At 42.3% G+C, this 7,964-nt stretch overlaps 1 long non-coding RNA gene across 1 annotated transcript; it reads right to left on the bottom strand.

Annotated features, from left to right (window-relative positions):
• Window positions 1–1,189: 1,189 nt before the first annotated feature.
• On the bottom strand, window positions 1,190–7,533 carry LOC141570092 (uncharacterized). The gene is made up of 4 exons (XR_012493964.1): window positions 7,294–7,533; window positions 4,410–4,531; window positions 1,468–1,550; window positions 1,190–1,355 (listed from the first exon to the last, which is right to left on the bottom strand). It is a non-coding gene; the product is annotated as an uncharacterized LOC141570092 (long non-coding RNA).
• Window positions 7,534–7,964: the final 431 nt, after the last annotated feature.

The following is a 7,964-nucleotide window of genomic DNA, read 5'->3' as shown; positions in this document are numbered from 1 at the left end:
GAGACCAGTATCCTAGTCAGACGATCAATGTTTTTAAAGCCCATGACACACAGTAGGTCAATCAGTGCTAGAGTCCCCCTCCCGTCCTTCATTCAGAAGTCTATACCAAGCACCTAACTGTCCCAGGCCTGGATGCCCAGCACAAGCACCATCCTTTGAGGGCTCAGAGGCAAACATACCAGAAGGGCCAGTCGGGGTGACGCTCACTAAGTCATCTGTGACCTGGTCATGTCACTTGGCCTCGTCTCAGGTAGAAAGGAGGGGAGTTGATAGATGTTAGGGGTAAGGGCAATTCTCATTTCATGGCTTGAGCATTTGGTGTCCTTAATCATAGAGGGCTACGGCTGGAGACCTCCCTGGGGCTCTCTCCTATAGACCCTTCAGCTTCAGATCCTGGCTGGTGTGCTGTCTTCCTATGTACTAGACCTAAGGATTCCCTAGATGCCAAGGCAAAGAGCCTGGGAGCCTTACTGGGTCCTGGGAATCAGGAGACCATTCAAGTCAGGCTGGACAGCAGAAACGCTCTACCCACAATTCCCGGTCCCTGGCGTCCAGTCTCCCTGGACCTGCTTCAGCCCCTTAGGCAGGCGTTTCCTGTTGATAAGAAACTCAGTCACAAACACTGATAAAGAGATGAAAAAGGAAATTGACGGGCTTGGGTATAATGGGCATTTTTGTCTGCCTTTTCTACCCTCTTCCTTCTCCCAGCACCCCACCCCCACTGCTTCCCAGAACCAAGGAGAAAACATGCCCCCACTTCCACTTGGGCCCTATTTTATAGTTTCCAGGAATTTAGCCTTACGTAGCCCTTAGAAGCAGGGCCTAGCTTGACCCGGGTGTGGGGTAGGAACTCAGAGGCAGGAAGTACTGGGTGCTATGAGGCCCTCAAGCCCAGGGGAAAGGGCAGTGGCAGCAGGAAGGAAGGACGACGGTCAGGAATAGGTTGCATCCACAACCTTCCCTCCTCTTCCCTCCCCCCAGAGGCCCAGTTAGGTAGCTGCAGAGTCTATAATTAGTGGAGTTTCCATAATTTTAGTCTCAGACTCATTACTGGAAAATCTCATTAATTTTGACTCTACTAATTTGGAATCTATGATCCTTCAGGACGAGAGGCTGGACTGATGTTTAGAAAAACAAACACAGCAAACAAGTTTGCCGAGCGTGTCCTACCGCCCTTCTTGGGTGTGGATTTGTAAGCCGTTTGCTCAGGCTGCAGTTAAGGTAACCTGCCACCAGGTGGGTGATGAGGCTTTGCCCGGACACTTGGGCTTCAACTACACGAGTCATCGCTCCCAGAGACGCTTAAAGATTTACATTTGATACTCCTTCTTCCTTCTTCCCCAGAGACGTAATTCCTTAATAAAACAGGCAAACATAAAGCAGTGGAATAGATGGTTCTAAATGGCCATGGTTTAAAAGGAAACCAACAGACATATACAACTCGGAGACTTTATCCTGAATTCTTACCTGTTTCCAGTCCTGGCTACCACCTGATCAGGGTCTTTCCTGGCTCCAGGCCCTCACATCTGTCATTGCACTTCTGACACTCGCTGGAAGGATCAGAATAGTGAAGAGCAAAGGGTTTCATCCTAGTCAAGATTCCAGTTGGATTTTTGTTAGTAATTCAACAAATTTATTATAAATTTTATATGGAAGAATATAAATTCATGAAGAGCTAAGTCATTTTTTCCTTATTTTAATTTACTTTTTGAACAGGTTACACATTCACGATTCAAAAATAAGTGTGTCCAAAGGTAGACAGTGAAATGTCCCCCTGCCATCTTGTTTCCCATCTGCCCAAGTTCCCTGACGCCCAAAGAAACCACTAGTCTCAGTTTCTAATACTTCTGTCCCTTCAGACTTTCTTTATATGCGTATAAGTGAATTCGAATATGAGTCTTGTCCCTCCCACCTTTTGTACAAAAGTAACCTATTCTATACGCTATTCTACACCTTACTTTTTTCCACTTATAATGATATGTCTTGGACATCTTTCTAGATCAGCAGATAGAAAGTGCTTTCTCACTCTCGCTCTCTCTTTCAACAGCAGCATAGTATTCCACTATTGGAATGTACCATAATTAAACCAATCCCATATTTTTGGAAATGTTGGTTGTTTCTATTTTTTGGCTATTACAAATAATGCTGCAATGACTAAACTTGTACATACATAATTTTGCTTTATTCAAGTGTATCTATAGGATCAATTCTAAAAAGTAGAATTCTGGGGTCAAAGGATATGTGAATTTGGCCAAGTTAATGCTGAAGAAGTGAGAAGATGGGAGATTTGCCCTAGGAGATAATAAGACATAAAACAAGTGATGTAATAGAAATAGAATAAGTCTAGACAAATGAACAAGTGAAACATAATAAAAAGCTCAGAAACAGATCTGTATACACCTGAGAACTGAAATGTGATAAAGGTGGCATCAAAAATTAGTGAAGATGATGGCAAAAGGGTACTGTGGTTGGTTGTGGGTTTTTTGGTGGGGTGGGGGGAGTGATGAAAATGTCCTAAATGTGATTATGGTTGCACAACTCTGAATATACTAAAAGCCACTTTAAAAGGGTGAATTGTATGGTGTATGAATTATGTCTCAAAAAAGCTATTTAAATATTAGTTTTTTAAAAAGACTAGGATGTTTGGATATAGTTGAGAATCCTGGATCATTGTGAGGAAAAATGCAGTTGGATCTCTACCTTACGTCATATACAAAGATGGACTCCAAATGGATTAAAGACCAAAATATGAAAGGCAAAACTGTAAGGCTAATAAAGGAAAATATAGGAGAACATTTTTGTGACCTAGTGGTGGGGAAAGACTTAAACAAGACCCTTAAAAACACAAATTGCAAAACGAAATATATGGCTATGATATCTGTTGATTCTTCAACTATATACCATAAATAAATTTGACATTAATAAATTAATAAAATAGATGGTAGACCAAGTTGAGATATTTGCAATGCCTAAAACTGTTAAGGCACTAATATGTACAATATAGAAGAAACTCGTCAAATCAACAAGACCCAATTTAAAAAAATGGGCAGAAGACATGGAGTCAATTCACATAAAAGGAGCCGAAATGACTAACAAGTCTAGAAAAGAATGCTCAACCTCACTAGTAATCAGAGAAATGCACATTTAAATGACACAACTAACATCCATCAAAATGGCAAAAGTAGAAAAGTGAGCAATGCCAAGTATTGGCAAGGACATGGGGAAATAGGATCTCTTGAGCAGTCCTTGCAGAAGTATAAACTGATCTAGCCTTTTTAGCATTACTTAGTGAAAGTGTGGTTTGCCTATGCCATTTGACCTGTGATACCATATCTGGGTCCAAATCTCAGAGAAATTCTCATACAAGTCCACAATGGGGCACGCGTGAGGAAGTTCAACATAATGCTTCTGGTTATAGCAGGGAGCTGGAACTACACTTGATGTCCAATCCTGGGGGAATGGATAAGAAAATGTTGTGGATGAGTATTTCACAATACTATGTCAGCCATCAGAACCAGTGAACCAGATATACATGTAGCAACATGGATACATCTTAAAAATATAGAACGAGGCCTACAGCACAATCCCTTTTATATGAATTTAGAATGTATAATAGAACTACCATATGACCCAGCAATGGAATTGAAATCAGGATCCCAAAGAAATATCTCCACTCCCATGTTCATTGCAGCAATTTCCACGATAGCCAAGCTATGGAAGAAAACTAAATGTCCATCAACAGAAAAATGGCTAAAGAAAATATGGTATAGACATACAATGGAATACTATTAAGCCATTCATTTTAATGTTGATGTTTAAAAAAAAGGAAATCCTGCCATTTGTGACAATATAGATGAACCTGGAGGACATCCACTAAGTGAAATAAGCCAGATATAGAAGGACAAATACTACACGATACCACTTCGATGAGGAATTTTAAATAGTCAAACTTGTAGAGGCAGAGAGTAGAATGGTGGTTGCCAGGCCTGGGGGGAGGTGGAAATGGGGTGCTATTAGCCAAAAGGTACACAATTTCAGTTCTACAAGGTGAATAAGTCCTAGAGATCTACTGTACAGCACACAGCCCTTTGTTAACAATACTGTATTACACACTGCAAAGTATGCTGAGGGTAGACCTTATGTTAAGTGTTTTTAACACACACACACACACACGCACGCACGCACTAATAATAGAACGCATACATATTAAAAATAACACTACATTCTTAATAAGGATATGCATGAATGTAAGGACACGAGCAAGCTCATTAGAGTGCCTGTGGGGTGAGAGGGGCAACGTGGATGGAGATTGAAAAGTGAATTGGAGAAAGAGAGAGAAAATAAAATCTTAGAAGAGCCTTTCCACCTTGCACAGGCCAGTGATGATAATGTGCTACCATGTGATTCACCTGAGGCCCATACAGGGGAAGAGTAAACCAAACCAACGACTGCAGACTTTGAGTCCTGACTCAGCCACTCACGAGCTTGCGATCCTGGGCACGAAACAGCACAGATACTCAGCTTCTTCATCCTGCAGTGGGGAGAAGATATAAAGTGGTTGTGAGGAAGCGATTGTGCTCATGCTGGGCAAAGGGCCTGGCAGAATAGTTCAACAAATAATGATAATAATAATAATAATAATAATACGAGAGTATTCATGGCTTTAGTTGTGTAGAGCTCTAGGCCGGCTTGGTGTCAATACTGTCACTTTGTTCCTCTGTCAAGTGAGAGGAGAGGAAGGTAGTACCTCTCCCCAGACCCTGATTCTCTAATCTCCCTGGTCTCCTCATCCGGGCAGCAGCTAAAAAGGAGAGATTTGAAGGTCAAGGTGAAAGCCGATGATTGCATGTATACATACATGTATACGTACGTATACGTACGTGTGTGTGTTTATTTCAATTAGAGAAAGACTCCTCATCCCGGACTCACTGGCTGCTCCCTTTGGATCAATACTTTACTTAGGTCTTTTGTGAAATGAAATTTATATTCACGCCCCACTGTTCCCTTAGTAACAATCTCCGGCAATCAGACCTGCTCTCTGGTAGAAATGGCCTTTGGAAAGCGCCTGTGCAGTGCACAGTTTTACCTTTGCCAAAAACTGTTTTCTGATGTAGCCGGTATCTTTTCCAGAAAAAAAAAATTTAACTACATTTAAGCAGACTTAACAAGGCCTTAAAATAGATATAAAGTGGTTTCAACCCACAAGGGGAATTCTTAAAATACTAATGTACTGTTTTTAAGCATAATCAAATACTTCAGAAAAACTAATTTATATTCCAAACAATTTTTATGCTAATTACACATGATTCTTTCCCAACCACTAGGTAATATTTTGTGTTACTGTATGTACCTGAAATGAATAAAATTACTTCTTTCCTTCTTTTTTTTTTTTTAAACCAATGTTCACTAATTCAAACTGGCCTTTGCACAGTTCTTCCAGAGTTGCACTTATGTTGTATATTTCAGAATTTGACACCATAATCTTGAGGTAAAAACACAAAAACATATTTATCACAGTTGTGTACATGAGAGAGTTGTAACTCTCAAATCTCCACTAATTTTGCCTTTTGCTTCATAGAGAACATGGAAGCCCTAAGATGGTTTCAACTGCTGACATGAAACCTACAAACTCTCCTCAGGTCCCTCTTTCAGGTTCCTCAATTTTAATGACTCTTCACTCTTTTTAACGAATCCTCAACTTATCCTTCTCAATCAGGTCCTTCCCACCAGGGTGTAAACTTGCTGCAGTAAAAACCCCCACCAAACTCTCCACTCCAACCTCCTTTCCAACTTGCAACCACCCCAGTCTCCCCCCCTCCCCTTCGTGGTCACATTTATTGGAAAAGTCTCTGCATCCTGACCTCCCACTCCTCAGCTCACACTGCCTTATGGCTCTGCCATAGAAACTGATCTCTTGGTGGTTACCACTGGCCTCCTTGCTAAGGAATCCGGTCCTTAACAGTCCCTTCCTTATCTAACTCGACCTCTGGGCAACATTTGGCTTTCCTGCCACTCTCTGCTGGTCTCCCTCCTGCCTCTCTGGGGGGCACCTTCTAAGACTTCTTCTCAGGCTTTTCTTCTTTGCCTGTCCGTAAATGCTGGTATTCCCAGTGTCCTGTCCCACAATCTCCTCTCCATCTACACGCATGTCCTGGGGGAGCTCATCACACGTTGGCTTTAATGCTCACTGATGGGTTTCACATCTGTGTCTCCAACCCACACCTCTCTCCTGAGCTCCAGACCTCAAGTCCCAGATGCTTCTGGAAGCCTCCTTGGATGTCTCCCAGACACCCCCAAAGTTATCGTGTCCAAAACAGAACTTGTTATCCATCACCCCAAACCTGCTCCATCTCTGATGTTCAGAGAATGGTTTTACTATCCAAGTAAACACACGAGATTCGTTGATGACCTATCTCCCTATCACCCCCACCCCCATCAATCAATTAATCAATCAAACACAGAGTCTGGTCCATTCTACTCCAAATTATCTCTCCAACTTCAGCCACCTCTCTGCATCCCTACGCTGGTCCAAGTTAGAAGCATCTCTCACCTAAGTTAGTGGAACCTCCTCCTACTCCCCTGCATCCATTTTGCCCCTCCAGTTCATCCTTCACACTGAAGCTGGAGAAGTTCCTCTAAAATACAAATTAATATTCCATGATGCTCTCCTCTGAATGTCACTGCTCCCAGGTGAAATTCCAAACTCCTTATCAACAGGCCCTTATTGCTTGATCTGACCAGGCCTACAACTCTGGCCACGTCTCTTTCCACAGCCCTCCTTCCTCTTCGTGTTCCAACCACACTTGACTTCTCCCTTCTGCTCCTTAGACCCACCGTTCATTTTTGTCCCTGGGCCTTTGCATGCACTGTCCCTCTGTCTAGAACATTCTTAGTCTGACTAACCTGTATTTATTAGTAAATGTGTGTGGTGGTGTGATGAAGTGGATTGCAGAGAGAGGCAGACCCAGATTTGAATTCCAGCTCTGTTGTTTTTGAGCTGTAGGTGTGACCTTAAGCCTGTGGACTAACTTCTCTGAGCCCCAGTGTCCTCATCTGTAGAGAGAAAAATAATAATGCCTGCTATCTGGCACATATTGATATTTCTTTTCAACTCCCTGACCCACCCTCCACCTATCCACTCGCACATACTTTCTCTGGGAATTGCCCCTTCTTCCCTATTTGTGTAACAACCGTGGCGATTCCCGGAAGCTATGTTCTTACAAGATGACCCACTCCCACCAGATAATTGGGTAAACGGTGGGCACCTGACCTGAGCTGGACCCCAGTGCCTACCTCCTGAATGAGGAGTGGGGACCCAGAGAGAGTCACACTGGAATCTTTCCTGGGCAGCTGGACTGAGCAGAGACCCAAAGTTCGCAGCAGCCATATTCCTGTGTGGATGCAAAGCAGGGAAAGCTGGTCTGCACCAAAGAAGATAAAAGCAGATGCACAGATGAAGTGAAGCGCTGGAGACGAAGAGAGGGTAGAAGCAGAGAAAGAGTTACTTGTACATTAGACATCCTGCTTCCAGTAACTGACTGAAACCAGCTGCCCTGAGCCTGGCAGAAACCCCTGCATCCCTCTACTAAAAAAGAAAAAAAATACTGTTTTCTGAAATAACTGACTGGATTTCTATTACGTGGAAACCACAAAGTCCTAAGTAATTTACTTATCGTGTAGAATTATTGCAAAAGTTAGAAATTGTATGTATACCTACAGTAGGTATTCAATAAATAGTAACAATAATATTATTATTAACACATTCAATGGATGAATGAGGTGAGGACTGAGGAAGGGATGCAAGAATTCTCTGCGCTAATTTCTCTAGAATAGTTTCCGAAATAGGCCCCAGTGCTTACTTAGCACTATTACCATCCCATGAGTATTTTTTTTAATTGAAAGGGCAAAGTTATCATATTTTGGTAATTTTGAAAGAAAGGAAAAAAATTACACAGGATCTCGCC

This window comes from Rhinolophus sinicus, linkage group LG02, assembly GCF_036562045.2.
Source record: "Rhinolophus sinicus isolate RSC01 linkage group LG02, ASM3656204v1, whole genome shotgun sequence".
Lineage (NCBI taxonomy): Eukaryota > Metazoa > Chordata > Mammalia > Chiroptera > Rhinolophidae > Rhinolophus > Rhinolophus sinicus.
The sequence above is the reverse complement of the archived record's forward strand: the minus strand, read 5'-3'. Positions and strand labels throughout refer to the sequence as shown.